The following is a 21,411-nucleotide window of genomic DNA, read 5'->3' on the forward strand; positions in this document are numbered from 1 at the left end:
CCACCTCTCTGTTCGCCCCTTAACAGAATTAGGAAACGACGAATCAACGGGTGAAATTTCATAACGTGAATCGTTACTCGGGCGCAAAGACGATTTCGCCATTGTCAAGATCCCATCTTCTTTCTCTGCAACCTTCGTCCCAGACTGACGGGTTAATTTCCTCAGGTGCGCGCTCTATCGATCTTTCCCCCCCGAAATTCCACTGTCTCTCGCGTGCACGTGCGTTCCTGAAACGATTTCAAATTTTGCTACCTCCGCTCTGGAAACATCTTGGAAGAATAATATTATTTCTCGATGTCTGACACTAAAATTACATATTATTTATATTTTTTATGTCCAATTTAGTCCCACTATCGAGTATTAAAACTATAAACATCAGTCTAATGATTGATTCGTGGCACGATCTTGAGACACCCTTGGCAAGTGAGTTAAGTTCGATTTGAAAAATTTGCTATCGCCACGAACGACATGGCTCAAAGGAATGTATACTGATTTTAAATATCGAGAAGCAAGCATTCGGGAGTTTCGTTTCCCAAATAATATTTGTCCAACCCTCAATGGCGGCGAGCACGCCGGGAATCGTCGGTTGACAGAACAATAACAGCCGCGATAAATCCCTGGACGCAACCGGTGCGCGTGTCGGGGCGCAGGGAAATCAATGGCGGCGGGCAGAGCATATGCGAAAGGCAGTCGAACGACAGCGATGATGCATCGATCGTGTCATTGGCTGCGTTTGTAGTCGGGCGCGATCGAAAGCTCCGGGACTATCGTTCCAGTCGGCCATAAACGCGTCGACAAATGGCCGATACGCGTGCTGTCGAGACTCTTTTCCAACAGGAATCCGCCACGGAGCCCTCCACCGTCGCGAACCTCGAACCTCGAGGGTCGGGGGCGGCTTATCTACGGTCCTCGTTGAAAAACTCGACGCGCGTCTGCGAATCTTATCTGGCCCCCTTATCGTCCGGCATCCCCCGAGCTCGTTAGATTTGCGTTTGCAGAGACCGTGGCAATAATCGACGCCCCTCCCCGCCGTACCCTCGATCATCGAGCCCGTAGGGGTTGTTTTCGTCGTTAATCGCGCCAAGGACCATATTTTTCTTAGTCTTGTTTAAAAAGTTACGCTCGATATCCATTTGTTTCAAATTTGAACGAACAATGTTGGTACGTTTACAATTTTGAAAACCTCACGAAGTGACAAATTTTGTTTCTTTTGTAAGCGTCAGTTTCGAACTCGTATAATTTTAGATATACAGGGTGTTCGGCCACCCATGGGAAAAATTTTAATGGGAGATTCTAGAGGTCCAAATAAGACGAAAATGAAGAATATCAATTTCTTGACTGAGGCTTCGTTAAAAAGTTATTAACAATTAAATTCAAAAATTTCAAATCGTTCTGTAAAAATTATATTCGGTTACGGGGGTCAATTACAATCATTTTTGGTCATTAGACATACCCTCGAAATCCTACCCACTTTCGAGAAAAGAAATCGAGTAGGTGTGAAATTTTTCGACAAAATTAAAAAATTTCAAATCGTTCTGGAAAAATTATATTCGGTTACGGGGGTCAATTACAATCATTTTTGGTCATTAGACATACCCTCGAAATCCTACCCACTTTGGAGAAAAAAAATCGAGTAGGTGTGAAATTTTTCGACAAAATTAAAAAATTTCAAATCGTTCTGTAAAAATTATATTCGGTTACGGGGGTCAATTACAATCATTTTTGGTCATTAGACATACCCTCGAAATCCTACCCACTTTCGAGAAAAAAATTCGAATAGGTGTGAAATTTTTCGACAAAATTAAAAAATTTCAAATCGTTCTGGAAAAATTATATTCGGTTGTGGGAGTCAATTACAATCATTTTTGGTCATTAGACATACCCTCGAAATCCTACCCACTTTCGAGAAAAAAAATCGAGTAGGTGTGAAATTTTTCGACAAAATTAAAAAATTTCAAATCGTTCTGGAAAAATTATATTCGGTTACGGGGGTCAATTACAATCATTTTTGGTCATTAGACATACCCTCGAAATCCTACCCACTTTCGAGAAAAAAAATCGAGTAGGTGTGAAATTTTTCGACAAAATTCAAAAATTTCAAATCGTTCTGAAAAAATTATTTTCGGTTGCGGGGGTCAATTACAATCATTTTTGGTCATTAGACATACCCTCGAAATCCTACTCACTTTCGAGAAAAAAAATCGAGTAGGTGTGAAATTTTTCGACAAAATTAAAAAATTTCAAATCGTTCTGGAAAAATTATATTCGGTTACGGGGGTCAATTACAATCATTTTTGGTCATTAGACATACCCTCGAAATCCTACCCACTTTCGAGAAAAAAAATCGAGTAGGTGTGAAATTTTTCGACAAAATTAAAAAATTTCAAATCGTTCTGAAAAAATTATATTCGGTTATGGGGGTCAATTACAATCATTTTTGGTCATTAGACATACCCTCGAAATCCTACCCACTTTCGAGAAAAAAAATCGAGTAGGTGTGAAATTTTTCGACAAAATTAAATAATTTCAAATCGTTCTGGAAAAATTTTTTTCGGTTGCGGGGGTCAATTACAATCATTTTTGGTCATTAGACATACCCTCGAAATACTACCCACTTTCAGGGAAAAAAATCAAGTAGGTGTGAAATTTTTCGACAAAATTAAAAAATTTCAAATCGTTCTAAAAAAAATATTTTTGGCTGTAGAGGTCAATTACAATCATTTTTGGTCAATAGACATATCCCCGAAATCCTAGCCACATTCGAGAAAAAAATTCCTTACCGAAAATCTAATTAGGTGCCTAAATTTTTCGAGACAAGTACAATCATTTTTGTTAATTTCAGAATATCGAACTTATATTTTGTATAGATGCGTCTGTAGTTATAGCATACGTAAAATTGTTATAAAATATATAAATATATACTTAGGGTACCAAGAACAATTAGGGATTATAAAGGGTACGAAAACGTATCTGATCCGGTGATTCGGGGAAGGAATAAAAGAACTGAGAGCTACAGGTTAATATATTTGGACGTTACTGGTTCAGTGGCTATACTCGGGTCAACGAGACGAGTCAGTAAAGAAAGATAAAGCGTTCGACGTGGTCGATGCCGCAGCTGCAGTCATTGGACACCTAGGAGTCACATTCAGGGACGTTTGTTTTCGTTTGCTGATTCGTCTGGCCCGAGTGTAGATCAAGTTACCGGCCCGTGTCCCTTATCTCGTGTTCTCTTAAGTAAAAAACAGACGCATTCTCGAAGATTCGAGACCATTTTAGAACGCAGCCTAATTACAATGGTGTCGGTTGTCCTCGCTGAACTCAGCGCGCTGTTTACATTGTCGCGTCGACAGATAACCCAACGGTCCGGCGATTCGCAGAATCCTGCAATAACATCAGACCTGTTGGAGGGCAAAGATACCCTTGAGATTATCGATCGCGACGTTCCGTTGCACAACCGTTTGTTTTCTTTCTTTTTCTCTCGCCGGTTCGTTCCGCTCGAGCCATAGAGCAACACCACGTGTGTCGAGTCAAATTTCACATTGCTGTATACGTGAGAACCCACGGTATTAACCTTATATATTTTATTATGAACAAAGAAAATTCAACAAGACCAAAGCGTTCCTCCGGAGCACGGTGAAAAGAATACTTTTACGAGTACAAGTATTTAAAACGTTCGTTTATATTTTTGATAACTTTTTCGAACCAATTTGTTCCCCGTTGAAATATTAAAAATCACGGTTTCCGGATGCCTTGTTTGTTTCCTCCACTCAGGGGCGTTCCGTGGACCGTAATTTCAGCGAGAATTAATTTCTGAGTGCGATAACAACGAGAAGGCGCAACGGTTGGCCGATATTTTCGGTGGCACGGGATCGCTTCCAGGGACGAAAATTTAATTAACACCGGCCGCGAGTGAAGTTCGCGGACAGAGCCCCTTCGACCGCCGCCAGTTCCCCAATTATCGAAGTAAATGGACGTGCATTATGCAGCATTTATATTCCGATAATTGTGCCGTGAGATTCTGAGAATTGTCAGGCTTGTTTAAACATTCGCGGAATGTTCCGAGCACGGGGGTAATTAATATCAGGGGTTGTTCGGACGAAATATGGCGCGAGTTTGTCTTCGAACGGAGAGGAAAAGAAATATTTACAGTGGAATAACAAACTGACACACGTACAGGGTGATTTTAGTAGCTCTCGTTGTGTCGATGTTCGAGGGTACAACAATGCTTTTTGAGAAAAAATCAAGTTTTTATAATATTAAATTATAATATTAACCTAACCTCCAAACTATACAAAAGTATATATAGGGTGCTCAGCCACCCCTGGGAAATATTTTAATGGAGGATTCTAGAGGCCAAAATAAAACGAAAATTAAGAATACCAATTTGTTGATGGAGGCTTCGTTAAAAAGTTATTAACAATTAAATTTAAAAATTTCAAATCGTTCTGAAAAAATTATTTTCGGTTGCGGTGGTCAATTACAATCATTTTTGGTCATTACATACACCATCGAAATCCTATCCACTTTCGAGAAAAAAAATCGGATACCTGCTGAAATTTTTCGATGAAAAAAAAAATTTTCAAATCATTCTTAAAAAATTATTTTCGGTTGCAGGGGTCAATTACAACCATTTTTGGTGAATAGACATACCCCCGAAATCCTACCCACTTTCGAGAAAAAAATTCGAGAATGTGTGAAATTTTTCGACGGAAAAAAAAAATTTCAAATCGTTCTGGAAAAATTATTTTCGGTTGCGGTGGTCAATTACAATCATTTTTGGTCATTACATACACCTTCGAAATCCTATCCACTTTCGAGAAAAAAAATCGGATAGGTGCTGAAATTTTTCGATGAAAAAAAAAGTTTTCAAATCGTTTTAAAAAAATTATTTTTGTTTGCGGGGGTCAATTACAATCATTTTTGGTGAATAGACATACTCCCGAAATCCTACCCACTTTCGAGAAAAAAATTCGAGAAGGCGTGAAATTTTTCGACGGAAAAAAAAAATTTCAAATCGTTCTGGAAAAATTATTTTTGGTTGCGGTGGTCAATTACAATCATTTTTGGTCATTACATACACCTTCGAAATCCTATCCACTTTCGAGAAAAAAAATCGGATAGGTGCTGAAATTTTTCGATGAAAAAAAAAATTTTCAAATCATTCTTAAAAAATTATTTTCGGTTGCAGGGGTCAATTACAACCATTTTTGGTGGATAGATATACCCTCGAAATCCTACCCACTTTCTAGAAAAAAATTCGAGAAGGTGTGACATTTTTCGACGGGGAAAAAAAATTTCAAATTGTTCTGGAAAAATTATTTTTGGTTGTGGAGGTCAATTACAATCAATTTTGGTTATTAGACATACCCCCGAAATCTTGCGCATTTTCGAGAAAAAAATTCAGTACAGGCGGAACTTTAAATGTTATTAACTTTTTAACGAAGCCTCCATCAAGAAATTGGTATTCTTGATTTTCGTCTTATTTTGGCCTCTAGAATTCCCCATTAAAATTTTTCCCAGGGGTATCCGAACACCCTGTATGTATAGGATTAAAAGACTACTAAAAAAATTAATAAAAAACAACAAAAAATGGTCATAAAAAAATATTTTCGTATAATTTAAGAGTCTCCCTTCTCATTCCTAAAAGTCTAGTACGACAGAACTTTTGATTTTGTATGAAAAAAAATTAAAAAGAAAACTTAAATTTAAGGCTATTGCATGAGAATCCCCCCTTAAGAATGGAACCTGATTCTCATGAAATCGACGAGATTCCGTGAATCTAGCGTCGATGCTCGAAGCAAAGGTTTTTGAAGATACGTTTCTAAGCATATTCGGAGAGCTCTCCGCCGGCTGGGGGTGGAATAAACGCGAACGCTTTTGAAAGTCCATCGAAGGAACTCGTGCGTGCTTATAAATGCGCGGGGGCGATAGATTTCAGCCGATTCGACGCGATTCTCGGCACCGGGGGGCCACCCCCGGTATGCCTTATCGAGTTTCAAAGATTCGGAAGGAAGCATCCCCCGGCCCTCCATTCAACCTTTTTCGCGAGACCCCGTTCCTTCCTTCCTTCCTTCCTTCCTGCTCGGCGGCACCTTTCGTCCGCCTCTGTCGAGCGACAAAAGTTCGCAAAATTAAATATTGATTTCGTTTGCGTGCGCGGGAGGCGGCCCAGAGATCTCGGCGAAGCAAGTTTATCGCTGATTCCGACCGAAAATCCACTTGGCTGGACTCGGGAGGGGCGCGAGACGCCCCTTCGTGGACGATTCCGTACGCATTTGCGTGCCTAGAAAGCCTGGAATGCAAGTCGATGAATCGAGACTTATCCCGGGGTGGTTCTTTTTATTTCTTTTGTCCTTTCACCTAGTCACTGGAGGGTGGACGAATTCCAAGGACAATATGGCGTTAAAATTGTGCCCCCTCTTCGCGGTACCTGTTTCTGGTTACGAATTATATACAAAATATATCTGTGACCCTTTATTTTTCAACATAATTTGGATATGGACTGGTGGTGGTGGACTCATCGTTGAGGAACGTATACATATGCATATAGCAACGGCGTAGCCCTCTCGTGGCGAGTATGGGAGGTGACTCTACATATCTATTAATAATTAAGGAAATGGATAAAAGATCGTTCGTACGAAAATGCAAACGAAAATAAAATCAATATTTTGTTTTTAAACATCCATTCAGAATCTCCAATCATGAATTATTCTTTTTAAAAATTCTTTTTCACCAAAGTAAAATACCAGTCTACAAATTTTGACTCAACATTTCTTTTCGACGGAATATACGAACTAAAATAAAACGTAAAATCTAATTTTCGAGTAAAATGATTTCCCATTTAAATTGATGGTCCAATTAAAAAAAAGAAATTGTTAACGTTGCCCTAGATGCGTAAGGCGAGACTGTAGTGTTCGCCGGCCGACTGTTTCGGCTTTCCAATTAATTTTTGCCTTTTCCCCGACAAACACGTCGCCCGGTTACTTTCAGAAAATTTCCAAGACGTTCTTGGCGGTAGGAGCGGTTCTGACCCAGTTGCAAAGTCGCTCGCGATAATTACGACGACGTCGGTCGTCTCGTGTGACCCCCGTAATTGAAAAAAGGCCTGCCCGGTTAATGCGCCGCGACGCGTGGGTGTTCGTCCGACCCTAAAAATTCACGGCACGAGGTATCTCGCGCGACCGAGAACCGAGCGCAATTTCGCTAAAATTCCCGCCCAGCCACCGGTCACCGGGGGCCTCTCTAATGAAACCGCACAGACTAATTAACCTATCGGATCGATTAATCATCTTTAGAATGGCCCGAAGCACGCTTTCAGCGGCCGCGTTTCCAACATGGACGCCAGAATTCACCTCCCCCCCCCGAAGTGAAAATCATCGAATACTCGCGCTAGAGAACCTGTCTTTATTAGGGAAACCACGCTACGGGGAAGCCATTTTGTATCGTCTCGTCCAATACCTTCGAGTTTTGTTATAATCGAGTATATTCGAGTAGATATAATTTAAACAAATGTATGTTTTAGCAATCCGTCAGTACAGAGAAATTCGCCATGTATGCAACGATTCGTGCAATCTTAAAATATAACCTAAAAAGTATATGCATCGTTTTATCGTCTAACCCCTATAACCTCCGCTACAAATTCCAATTTTCTAATACCATTCTAATATTTTTAGTTGTCAAATACATTTCTGCTAATTGGTTTCCGGTACCAGTACCAACGTTCGCCGCGTTCCAAATCCGGAAGCGACTTTCTCCCCGCAATCCATCGTATTTGTACAATTACTCGCGTCGAGAATTTACTTTATAACACTGTTATCGACCAGTCGAGAGGAGTGGGAATAAATCGTCGTCGCACACGTGTCCGCGGAGCAAAGTTATCGCGCCTCGACGAATATGACGCGGGTAAATGGGTTTTGGCAACGGTTTAACGGTTTAGTTGGTTTAATTTGCCCCGGGAGGTTCGCGCCTGCGCCGCGGCACGGATGATATACGTGCGAATCTCTTAATCGCGGAAAGGTTTAACGAGATCCGTAGACGTCGTAAATTCTCCCTTATTTCCAAATTACAACGTGTCGCGGCTGGTACGTACTTTTATTTGCGCGTGGTCGCGGTCCAAACTGACCGCCGACAATATTTCCGCGACGCGCGTCTTGGCCGGTCCGTGGCACGCGGCAACTGGACCGGAAGCGTCCATTACGCGACAGGGAAATTAAGTTGCTCGCGCATAATGGAAGTCCGCCGCTCCGTCACGACCGTAGCTCGTGACTTCTCTCGACGGCTCTCCTTAAATAATCGAGTTAATAAAAGTCAAACTGGCGCGAACGATTTATTTAGGGTGGGGGCGGGACTTATGTGAAATGGGTAAAACGAGAATGATTGACAAATTTCTTTTACAGCGTATGGGTGTTCGGTCACCCGTGGGAAAAATTTTAACGGGGCATTCTAGAGGCCAAAATAAGACGAAAATCAAGAATACCAATTTCTTGATGGAGGCTTCGTTAAAAAGTTATTAACGTTTAAAGTTCCATTCGTACTGAATTTTTTTCTCGAAAATGCGCAGGATTTCGGGGGTATGTGTAATGACCAAAAATGATTGTAATTGACCCCCGCAAACGAAAATAATTTTTCCAGAACGATTTGCAAATTTTGAATTTAATTGTTAATAACTTTTTAACGAAGCCTCGATGAACAAATAGGTATTCTTGATTTTCTTTTTATTTTGGCCCGTAGGTAAAACACTACCATCGAGAGTAATGCAAAGTGGCATAAAAATCAGTGTTCCAGATTCAAACTTCGAAAGTGAAATGTAATTTGCCATTTGAGGGTGGTTTGGGGGTGAAAATTCGCCCCGATATTCGAAGAATCGCCACCTTTCCTCGGATTTCATCCCCCCAGTGACAAGTGGCACGTCCAATCGGTGGTCGCGCGTAAACCCGGTTATATGTCCCATCAACCCTGCCCCGTTACTGTCAACCGTAAAGTGACACTTGGAAACCGAGCCTGCTCAAACATGCGGATATCGACGATCCTCGGGGTTCCTCCAGCTGGTTGTTCGCAACCAGGCCACGTTTCCGTCCAGCCTGTGCATCGAGCATGATTATTACTCGTTTTAACGTATCGATTTACCCCCATTGTATCGCTCTAGAGAGTTACAAAATTAAAAAACAAAACATTATTCGTTTTGCATTTAATTCTTCAAACGCTTTCATACGTATCTGCACACCGACCAACAAATGTGTCTACGTTTCACGTTGAATGCGTTCGCAATGAAACCAGGTCACGTTTCCGTTTATTAGTTTTATGTCAAGAATTATGACCTTGGGAAAACTGTACCATTCGCTCGACATTGGATTCTATAAACGTTTTACAGTGTCTGTATTCGTAACAAAAATTTTTGTGAGGCGCTGTGGTGCGAATTACGCCCAGGTTTGTCATTTTAGAATCCTCCTACCTGAATTCTAACGCAACTTTTCGAGAGATTCGACCAGATTACGACTCGTTTATCTCTAGTAGAGTACCTGGACGACGCAGCGAATGTGAAACGCGGCCGCAGCTTTTACGTGGACGCACATAATCCGCAACTATCGCTTTCTTGCGGTAACGCACGTCAGGGCAATAACGTTACGCGGTGCACCGCCGACGAAATGCCGTGTGACGTCGTCGAGCCTCGAGTGTTTCAAAGGAGACGAGTTTCGGTCGTTGCACCGGATCCAACCAGCGTTCCCAAATCATTTTCGACAGCTATACACTTTCGTAAGATGTTTTTAAATATTTTAATGATTCCAGAAGCCAAAATAAGACGAAAATCAAGAATACCAATTTGTTGATCGAGGCTTCCTTAAAAAGTTATAAACGTTCAAAGTCGCGCTTACGCAGCTGTTCGCAGATTGAAAATAACTTTTCAACAAAGCCTCTTTCAACAAATTGTTATTCTTGATTTTCGTCTTATTTTGGCCTCCAGAATCTCCCATTAAAATTATTCCCCAGGGATGATCGAACACCTTCTATACTACAATCGTGCCACGTCCATTGCCGCATTCTCGCGGAAATGACGATTACAGATCGAACGGGAAAAAGGAGAACCCTCCTTTCTCAAAGAACGAAAGAGTGTGCAGGATGTTTGGCAGTCGTCCCGAAGTATTCTGCAGCGATACGCCGCATCCCCGTGCACCGGGGGCGCGTGCCGTTGTTATTGTTGTTCGCCCGGCGCAGGTAGCGAAGGAGCACGCGCCATTTCTGTTCCTGGACGCGGGACAAGGACCAACGAGGAGGCGGGGGGGGGGGGGGCATTTTTGTTTGGGGGGGTTACACAGCGCGCATGTGACGTACGCCACGTTGTTCTCCTCCCTCTTTCTCTCCTCCGGTCGACACAACTTGGACGCTAGAACACAACTTCCCTCCCAGTGGCCCGTGAACCGCGACCGGAGTAGGACGGGGTTTCCACGCGCGTTGCGTCGTTCGATCGATCATCGCTCCGCGAGCCACGCGATCCACCGCCTCTCTTCCTTCCCCCACCGCTGCTCGCTCGTTGTGTTCTCTCGATAGACCGCGTCTTCCGCTGCCGGTGGAACGGCGACACTTCCGTGACGCGCGATGGACGTTTCCGGTCGTCCTTGCGAACCGTTCCCCTCGTCGCGCGCGACGATAGCGAAGTTCGATTAGACCAGAGACACCACGCTGCCGTTGCAAAACGGAATAGTAGTTTTATCGAGTGACAACAGAGATTCGGTGCACGGAGACCATCGTGGAAGAAGAGGAGACACGTGAGATATGTCCCGCGTGGATTGTTTCGATCCCGATCGTCGGTGAACTTGGGTACTACCAACTGTCTTTTCCGCCAGGCAGGACTCGGGTTTCGATTTTTCGTTTTGTTTGTTTTATTTTGTGGAGCTTTCTAATATAATATTCGGTTCGTTTTTTATGTACGGTGTTCGAATAGTTTGAAATTCGATCGCGTCGAGCTGTGTTCGGTTTTTACGTAGGAATTTTACGTATTCGTAGTCAGGTTTATTTGACGAGTGATCGTTAAATTATGGTATCTTAAGAAGATTGTTAATTTAAATTCGTTGGTCCTTCTGTGTGTGAATAGATGTCCCACGTGAGTTATTTAAGCATATGATTGTTAGGTATCTGTAAAATAACTTGGAAGAATTACACACCTACTTAGTCTCTTTCAAACAAAGATCTATACACATATATAAATGTTACGGTGCTAAAGTTTAAGTAAACTTTACTGGAAAAAAGTGTAGCTATCTGGTGAAATCGGTAGCCCAAACGCTACTTCAAACACCGCTTATCTCGCGACACTCCGTATACAAGGGAGTAACGACGTGTTTAATTCGAGCAAACATTCGGTATCGCCATAAATATTTGCCGAAATTACACAGCCTCATAATGGGAACTGTTTGTCCGATTCTTCTCTGCGACGCGGTTATGTTTGCTCGACGAACCGTGGCGAGCACTCTGCAAAGAAAACCAAGGTCAAACACGGTCGTGTCGCCGTAGGGCATGTGGGGGACCGTGGAATTTATATTTTCGTTGGACTGCTCGAACCTCGAACGTCCAAGTGGCTTTGTTTGGTCGCGCGAGGTTTAATCGTAAGACGCTACTCCGTCGAGTGAATCGATTATCGTCGCGAATCCTCTCGCAATTAGCGATCGACGAGGTCGAACGGACGGTGTGGGCTCTCACGGTTATTCAGGGAGCGCGTTAGGGACGATCGATGATGCGGTTTTTAATTAAAAATCGCTGTCCCGCGCTCCGAGCCCGCCGACGCAATTGACGGGGTTTCGTTAACGCGCGAGTTAATGAAGTTACGATAACGACGCGTAATACGCGTCGCGTTCGAGGCGCGACGCCCAAGAGCGTCCGCGAGCACGCGACCGGTATAATAACGAGCGAATCGATGATCATCGCGAACGGGAACCGGATGCTTCCATCCCATACCTCGTGCGGTAGTTCGATAAAATATTATACAGGGCGTTCGACCACCCCTGGGAAAAATTTTAATGAGGGATTCTAGAGGCCAAAATAAGACGAAAATCAAGGATACCAATTTGTCGATGGAGGCTTCGTTAAAAAGTTATTAACAATTAAATTCAAAAATTTCAAATCGTTCTGGAAAAATTATTTTCGGTTACGAGGGTCAATTACAATCATTTTTGGTCATTACACATACCCCCGAAATCCTACGCACTTTCGAGAAAAAAATTCCGGAAGGTGGTCAAATTTTTCGACGAAATTGAAAAATTTCTAATCGTTCTAAAAAAATTATATTTAGTTACGGGAGTCAATTTTAATCATTTTTGGTCATTACACATACCCCCGAAATCCTACGCACTTTCGAGAAAAAAATTCCGGAAGGTGGTCAAATTTTTCGACGAAATTGAACAATTTCTAATCGTTCTAAAAAAATTATATTTAGTTACGGGGGTCAATTACAATCATTTTTGGTCATTACATATACCCCCGAAATCCTACGCACTTTCGAGAAAAAAATTCCGGAAGGTGGTCAAATTTTTCGACGAAATTGAAAAATTTCTAATCGTTCTAAAAAAATTATATTTAGTTACGGGGGTCAATTACAAACATTTTTGGTCATTACACATACCCCCGAAATCCTACGCACTTTCGAGAAAAAAATTCGAGAAGGTGTGAAATTTTTCGACAAAATTCAAAAATTTCAAATCGTTTTAAAAAAAATATTTTTGGGTGTAGGGGTCAATTACAATCAGTTTTGGTGAATAGACATATTCCCGAAATCCTGCGCATTGTCGAGAAAAAAATTCAGAACGGGTAGAACTTCAAACGTTAATAACTTTTTAACGAAGCCTCCATCAACAATTTGGTATCCTTGATTTTCATCTTATTTTGGTCTCTAGAATCTCCCATTTAAATTTTTCCCAGGGGTGGCCGAACACCCTGTAATTACGCACTGAGCGGTAACTATCTTATTTAATCAGGCGTTGCAATCGGGTTTTTAACGAATATGCGACGGTCTGCCAAACCCCCAATTTGGTCCTCCAATGTTTTTTTTGTGCTGTCAGATATAGATTGGTCAACACGTTCGCTGTCCGTGACCCATATTCGGGTCATATCATCGCGCTATTGGATACGCCGCTGAGAAACCGGACAGTGAACGCGTTAATTTCGAATTAAATCTACCGTCTTGCTTGGTTAAGTTTTAAATGAGGTGATAGTCTACCAAAGTTCAAATTTATTCCTCCGACCAAAAACTTAATTTCGTGAAACACATTTTTCCTCCCCTTCAAATTAAATTTACTATTTTATTTAACGAGGATAATCAACCTCCAATGAAACTCGCAATTTTATTTCTTCTATTTTTTTAATCACGAACGAGTTCGATATTTTCCCCAATTCTGTCTATCACGCGCTCGTTATAGATCGACTACTTTATTTGATTAAATTCGAGAAGATTAAAGGGACTATTCGTTGAACACGGATAGAAAAGAAATCGTGTTCGTAATTAGAAAAATGGCCGAAAAGTATCCGGCGCCAATATACTTTTATAATAGTAAAATTTTCTCCAACGGTCCGTAGAGAGATTGTTTTCGTTGCATTTCCGATCGAACGCAGTATGGGACGCGGAATTAAACGACTTCGCCATTCTCGTAATCAGCGACGCGGGTATGCGTGAAACTTTTAAGCGGAAGCGTCGCCTCGAAGTTCCGTTCGACAATATTGTGCTTTACTTTTAAAACTCGAGATTATCCAGCGTCTTTTTCCGACGTTCCGCTGTTTATCTTGCGACTCAGCGTTTTCCATAATCCTCGCAGAAAAGCTTTCGCTCTAATCGCCCCTGGGATCGATGAATCTCATCGGCCTGACTGATTCGCGGTTCCAAAGAGATTCGAACGGTCCAACGACGGGGGTTTGGGATACTTTTTGGCAGCGAAAAGTCTCGTGTCGCTTCGCCAGATCGCATATTTTATGTGCAATCAATTATTTCCAATGATTAAAAAAAATAATCAACTTTGAGAGCCAACAATATTTTATTTCGTCACAACTTTGTATCATGTTTGCTTCAAAAATAATTTCAATCGATTTTATGAACCTTCTAGTAATATTTCCATTTCCAGGGTGTTCGGCCACTTTTGGGAAAAATTTTAATGGGGGATTCTAGAGGCCAAAATAAGACGAAAATCAAGGATACCAATTTGTTGATGGAGGCTTCGTTAAAAAGTTATTAACAATTAAATTCAAAAATTTCAAATCGTTCTGGAAAAATTATTTTTGGTTGCGGGGGTCAATTACAATCATTTTTGGTCAATAGACATATCCCCGAAATCCTAGCCATATTCGAGAAAAAAATTCGAGTAGGTGGAAAATTTTTCGGTGAAATTCAAAAGTTCCGTCCGTACTGAATTTTTTTCTCGAAAATGCGCAGGATTTCGGGGGTATGTCTAATCACAAAAAATGATTGTAATTGACCCCCGCAACCGAAAATAATTTTTCCAGAACGATTTGGAATTTTTTTTTTCCCTCGAACCTTCTCGAATTTTTTTCTAGAAAATGGTTAGGATTTCGAGGGTATGTCTATTGACCAAAAATGATTGTAATTGACCCCCGCAACCGAAAATAATTTTTCCAGAACGATTTGGAATTTTTTTTTTTCGTCGAAAAATTTCACACCTTCTCGAATTTTTTTCTCGAAAGTGAGTAAGATTTCGAAGGTATATGTAATGACCAAAAATGATTGTAATTGACCCCTGCAACCGAAAATAATTTTTCCAGAACGATTTGAAAGTTTTGAATTTAATTGTTAATAACTTTTTAACGAAGCCTCCATCAATAAATTGGTATTCTTGATTTTCGTTTTATTTTGGCCTCTAGAATCTCCCATTAAAATTTTTCCCAGGGGTGGCTGAATACCTTGTATTGTTTAAATCTTCCCAAAAGATCAGTTTTTTAGTGTCAATTTCTGTGGTTAAAACTGTACTCGTCAAAGGAAAAATGGTCTCTGATATATTTAGACTGCCTTTACAGAACACTGAAACTTGCAGATTAACACTTAATTAGTCTACGCAGAATTGCTAGAATATCTGAAAAGGTCAACCCCAAAAAGGTTACACATTCCTCGTCCGTGATCTAGGCGGACGGAAAACGATGGTTAAAACGTTGACAGATTCTTCTGCATAATTGGGTGCCACTTACTATCGGTTCCTCGTCCTTCCGGAGCGGGAGTTCCAAAATTAGCCTTCTAGTTCCTGTTCTATCTACGCTTCTGCTATCTTCGTTCGGTTCCCCGACTTTGTTCACGTATCTATGCTGTAGCATTTTTCTAAATCGAGACACGAAATATCGTTCAGAGGAAAAATCAAATCTTCCCAATAAAGATCCCATTTTGATTAAATTATCAAGTCATTACGACTTGAGCACGCGTTTCAGCTAGAAATACGAATCCAAAGACTCCCGAAAATCAAAAATAGTGATTTATATCAAGTGTTGCGATTCTACTTTGTAGTGGAGGTTATACGATTAGACAGTAAAACGACGTATATACTTTTTAGGTTATATTTTACCATTGCACGAATCGTTGCATACATGGTACTGAAATTGTTCAATTGTTATACTCAAACAAGAGATGGCGCATGAAAAAGAGAAATATTTCCACACGTGCATGTTTGCCAACATGGAGATGAGAAACATTCCCAACAAATATGCTAGCCAAAAGAAATTAAAAAATTTTGTAAAATACTGTATGAACCAGTTGGCCATTACGTTAAAAAATAATTTCAGAAAATACAAACTAAATAGAATTGAATCACAATGAATTTAAAGACGAATACAGTCTCAATTAAATCTTTTCAGAGTTCGTAAAATAATGAAAAATCTTAACTAGACTCGAAAGAGTTGAGGGTGTCGTTGATGAATAAAACTGATTAGATAGGAATGATTATAGGCAATGTATGCCAAACGAAGCGTGGGTGGGATAGGGTGGACAGGCTCTGGGGCATAAAAAGGGATCCCTGTCGATCGGATCCGCGTCCTTCCAGGACAGAAGCGCCAAAATTAGCCTTCCTCTTGATTGCGACACGCGTCGCGGACGGATGGCCAGGCACCGCTAAGATAATTAGCGGCCCCCTCTCCTCCCCCCTCTTAACCGACGATACTAATTAGCAGGTAAACGGCTCACGGTCGAGCGAGAAAAATCAAGGGATCTTTTCGTCCCTGGTAATTAATCGGTCTCGGCTCAAGTTCGTAGCCAATTAGCAGAGTGCTCGCTCGAGCGTGTGCTGAGCAGACGATTCTTTCGAGGACTCTGCCGGCTGAACGGCCGCGAAACCCCTGTGTTCGCGCGTTTCTCTCGCCTTTGTTGCTGTTGTCTTCGCGAACCAACGCCAAAACGCCTCCTTGCCACGTTTCGTACCCGACGATTTACCTAAACTCGTCCCCCTTTGCTCCTCGATTCTTTCTTCCATCCAAAAATTGATATTTATGGGCTTAAAATACTGTATCGTACCGTATGTTCCTTGGACAACGATCGTACGAACGTGTTATTATGCAAATATGAGAAATCAATCAATGAGAAATCAATTTAGAGTCTCCAGACTGATCGATTAATTTTCTCCTCCCGTTTGTTATTCGTGTCTTTTTACAAAAAAAGATATCAGACCTAACCTAAATTACTGTAATATACTGTGTATGCCCCTTATACAACGAACGTATGAAATATTTGACTAATTTAATGAGAAATCAATTTAGAGTCTTCAGATTGATCGATTAATTTTTCCCCCCGTTTGTTATTCGTGTCCATTTATAAAAAAAATATTAAACCTAACCCTGACCTAACCTAAAATACTGTATGCCTCTTAAACAACGATCGTATGAAATATTTGACTAATTCGACAAGAAATCAATTTAGAGTCTCCAGACTGATCGATTAATTTTTCCACCCATTAGTTATTTGACCTAACTCAGACCTAACCTAGTACTCGCTGAAACATACAACGCTCAAAGAGTTGCAAAGAATCGGTAGATAAAAGAAAAGCAATGTGGACGTCCCACGCGAGGAGTTAAGACGAGCATAATCATCGAATTACGTCACTCGATTGCTCCAGAAAATTTCCTGCACGTCCCGGGTCCGTCCACGGCTTTTAATCTCTCGATTTAACTGGCTCGCGAGTACCCGAGTACCCGGTAGCGAGCAAAACCCCCGCACGGGAGGGGTAAAAGGCTGCATTGTCGATCGTATATTCGGCCCTGGTATCAGTTTCCATTCGGTTGCGGCGGGGGGGGGTGGGACCCCCGGCCCTTTTTCAATTAAGCTTTGATCACAGGGTCGAGATAAAACGCGCCCGGTTCGCCTCGCGTCGAGAGCTGAAACGAACATCGGGTTGATAGAGACAGAGGGCGCCCGGAACGGCGGAGGGACAGGGGCGGACAGAGCGGCCCGGTTCGCCCCGAGCGCGTTAAATGGACAAAAAGAAGCGGGTCGGTTTAGCGAAATCACCTTTTTCGCCCTATGTCGCTTTTGACGCGGCCGCCTTTCACCGTCTATCCGCTTATTACGTCGCGACGAGCCCCCGCCGTTTTCAACGGGAAATCGAACAGACCATCGATACACCGATTGTTTTCGATTAATGGACCGAGGAGACGAACCCGACGAACCGTTGGTTTTTTTTAATTGCGAACTCGCGCGCGGTTCGCGTCGATTTTCGCGTGGACCGGTGATCAAACATCGACCCGGGCCTCCTATGATACCAGTCGAACCCTGAAAAGAGATATTCTTTGTTGTGGATTACCAATATGAAAAGCATGTGATAGATTGATCGAGAAGGGAATGATATAGTTGTCTTGTACTTCAGAAGTCAGAGCCCTCCGTGGCTCTTTGGCTTGGATGCCTGTTTTCGATTCTCGGGATCCTGAGTTCGATTCCCCCGGATCTTGGGAAAAAAGTTTGTTTATATTTGGTATTTTTATAATTCCGAAAGGAGGTGATCTTTGATACTATAGCTCCCAGAAGTGGTAAAAAATGATCCATGCCTAATTTCTAATAGAAATTGTAATTTATAAATTGTATTCTTACATGAGAAAATGACTAGATATATTTCCATTGCATTTATACATTCCTTCGAGTATTCTGTCGTTTGGTACAAATAAATACACAATAATCATTGATAGTTCTAGTGTTTTAAGTATGAAGGAATTATAATAGGAGTTTTGTTTAGTTAGCTTTTCTGTCGATTATCACTAATATAGCAAGCATAGCACAGTAGAATTACACTCGAATCGCTAAATAAATCTATATGAAAACGTCGAGCGAAAGTCGAAGGAGTATTTTTAAAAGTGAGACGGATGGACCTACGGCCACAGGTGGCGAGTTTTACAGTAGCGCGAGCGAGGGAACGAAATTTAAACAAATGATGAAGCGGGACAGCAAGGCCAGAAGCATTATGTGTCGGAGGCCAAAGCGGCTACGGAGCCCAGCACATAATTGAGAGCTTAAACGAAGTAATTCTCGGTAGGTAACCGGGAGTATACGTGCCCGTACGATAGAATTCTACGAGTCCGTATAAAATGAACACAACCACACGAAGATCGTCAGTTTTCCATTTCGGTATAAAACGAACATCGTCTCCCGTCGTTTCTCCACGCGCGTTGCGAAAATTTCGCTCTTTCGTGAAATCGCGGAATACGTTAGGTGATCGTTCGACTCGTATTTACATATTTGTCGAACACCCTGTCGAGTAATTAAATGATCCTCCGGGGTAGATAAGGGTACTCGCTTTGATCCGCGCGCGATTTATTTAATCTGCTGTTCAATTTGCGTACGCGTATCGCGACAGAATCGTCGGATTTTATCTACCCAGGTATCCTCCGATGTTCTCGAATTTCAAGCTTGCTTTTCCCACGCGTTCTACTATTATTTTATCGCCAGCGATACGGCGTTCTTTAGAATTTCTTTCCACCCTGCAGCCTTCTCGTTTCACATAATCCTTTGTCTCTCGTAGTACTTGGCGAAATTTTGTCGTTCGTTCTTTGTCTAGCAAAATTTCAGACGTTAAGTTCGTTCAGAATTTCACCAAATAATACTTCCACTCCTTCGACTGAATACTACATTTACAAATCATATTTATTACCATTTTGTTCTAAAAGCTTCTCAATACTGATTTTAGTCCATTTTTATTCTATCGAGAGAATCGAATTTTGCTGTTTTTGAAATAGCAATCGAACAATTGGAGACCACAGTGTAACGAGAGCCCATTTATTTACACTAGATTTACGGACTGAGCCAATTTGACACTAGAATTTTGTTGCTATATACAGGGTGTTCGGCCACCCCTGGGAAAAATTTTAATGGGGGATTCTAGAGACCCAAATAAGACAAAAATAAAGAGTAACAATTTGTTGATGGAGGCTTCGTTAAAAATTTATTAACGTTTAAAATTTCGCATGTTCCGAATTTTTTTATAGAAAATGAGTAGAATTTCGAGGGTATGTCTATTTACCAAAAATGATTGTAATTGACCCCTGCAACCGAAAATAATTTTTCCAGAATGATTTGAAACTTTTCAAATTTGTCGGAAAATTTCTCCACCTTCTCGAATTTTTTTCTAAAAAGTGGGCAGGATTTCGGGGGTATGTATAATGACCAAAAATGATTGTAATTGACCCCAGCAATCGAAAATAATTTTTCCAGCACGATTTGAAATTTTTGAATTTAACTGTTAATAACTTTTTAACGAAGCCTCAGTCAAGAAATTGATATTCTTGATTTTCGTCTTATTTTGGCCTCTAGAATTCTCCATTAAAATTTTTCCCAGGGGTGGTCGAACTCAATACTGATTTTATCCCATTTCTATCGAGAGAAACAAATTTTGAAACAGCAATCGAGCAGTTGAAGGCCACGGAGTAACGAGAGCCCGTTTATTAAAATTACTCGAGCCTTCCCAATCCGTGAAATCGAATCGATCGGGTTCGAGGCGAGATATCGACGCGTCGACGGAAAAGTCTCGTGGGAAATTAACCCTGCAGGGGGAGGGGAACAGATCTTCGTCGACGTTTCAGCGGTAATTAACGAAATTCGCGTCGCCGGAAAATCGAAGGGCAGGAAATTAATAAGAAGCTCGTGCTGGACAGTCGAGACCCGCAGCTTTATCAAATCAGCCTTACGAGCGAACTTGCAGAGCGCAACTTCGGTGTGTTTTCCTTTTTTTTCTTTTTTAGTGGTGCTTGGCGCGAAGACGTGACAACGTTCGCCACTTCGCCGCGACGCCTGCAGCTTTGCCGCGCAATATTCGACGACGTAAAAATTCCGAAACTGCCGACGAACTCGTATAACTGTCCCGACAGAGGAATAACTGTCCTTCCGCGGCGTCGAACGACGCGATCGACCGTTCCTCGAAACCTGATTTATCGTTTGCGCGCCCATTCCGCTCGCCTGATCTAAAAAACACACTTATTTTCGAGAATTTCACTTGCAAACACCGGGCAAACGAATTTTTACTATTTGTTTCGTCACCCTGTGGAGTCTGAAGGGTTGAAACTACCCTCCGTTCCACAAATTTATCCTCGAGACCCACTGAAAAAAATTAGGGTAAAATAACCAGCAGCCGGTGGAAAATCTCGCGTTTTTTATGAGTCTGAAGCAACTACCTCTCCAGAGAAACTTAAACGCGAGGGAGGCAGAGAGCAGAGGAGTCTGAAGAGGCGCGACAGCCGGTCCGCGTGTTCTTTTCTCGATCGTTGACGGTCCCCGTCCGTTCGTCAGAAAACGTAAAGCTGTTCTTTCTCTTGGAAATCGGTCGTTCGCGCTCCGAAACGGGACTTAAAAATACCCGTCGCCCGAAAATAGTCGCCGCGAGCCGGACGAACACCCTCGACGCCGCGTTTCACGTCGTCGCCGGTGCCCTCACCCTCTGCGCGAGTTCTCTCGTCGTTTTGCCGCTTCCACGTGCGCTCTGCCGTCGTACACCCTCTCTCGGTGCTCGTCGCGTGTCCCGACCACGACGAAAAGTTCGAGAAGCACCGCCAAAAAGACGAGAGACGGCCCTCGACCGACTCAACGGCCGTAATTTATACGACGGTTAAAATAGGAGCCTACGAAACGAAGATATATCCTGCTGACCCCGCTATCTTACTCTTCTACTCGTCCTCTCGACGATCCTTTCTCCGTTCGCGTGGTCCCGGGTCGATCAGTCATCCTGGACGTCCTCCTGCTCGTGGTAGATAAAGAGAACTCGATTATTATGGAAAATTGGGGGGATGAAAATTGTTCCAATGATCAAAACGATCTGATTTAATAAGTCTACACAGCCTGTTCCATCTGCTACATTCATTGCTCAGCGACCATGTTCTTTTTACTTATCGATTTCAAGTAACGAACCTTCCTTTTGGTCAATAAACGAGGTACTACTGTACTCCGAGCGATCGAGGTACTTTTTCCGA

General features: G+C 42.0%; 1 protein-coding gene across 12 annotated transcripts in view; it reads left to right on the forward strand.

Annotated features, from left to right (window-relative positions):
• Window positions 1-21,411, forward strand: part of LOC143345790 (uncharacterized protein CG43867) — a 166,867-nt gene that overhangs the window by 81,840 nt on the left and 63,616 nt on the right. The window contains exon 1 of one of the 12 annotated variants that reach the window (XM_076773336.1): window positions 10,398-10,815. The exons of the other annotated variants lie outside the window; for them this stretch is intronic. The gene's annotated coding sequence lies outside the window, so the exon portion shown is untranslated. Of the gene's footprint in view, window positions 1-10,397; window positions 10,816-21,411 lie in introns of those variants that run through there. 12 annotated transcript variants of the gene reach the window in all.

This window comes from Colletes latitarsis, chromosome 2, assembly GCF_051014445.1.
Source record: "Colletes latitarsis isolate SP2378_abdomen chromosome 2, iyColLati1, whole genome shotgun sequence".
NCBI classification, from domain to species: Eukaryota; Metazoa; Arthropoda; class Insecta; order Hymenoptera; family Colletidae; genus Colletes; species Colletes latitarsis.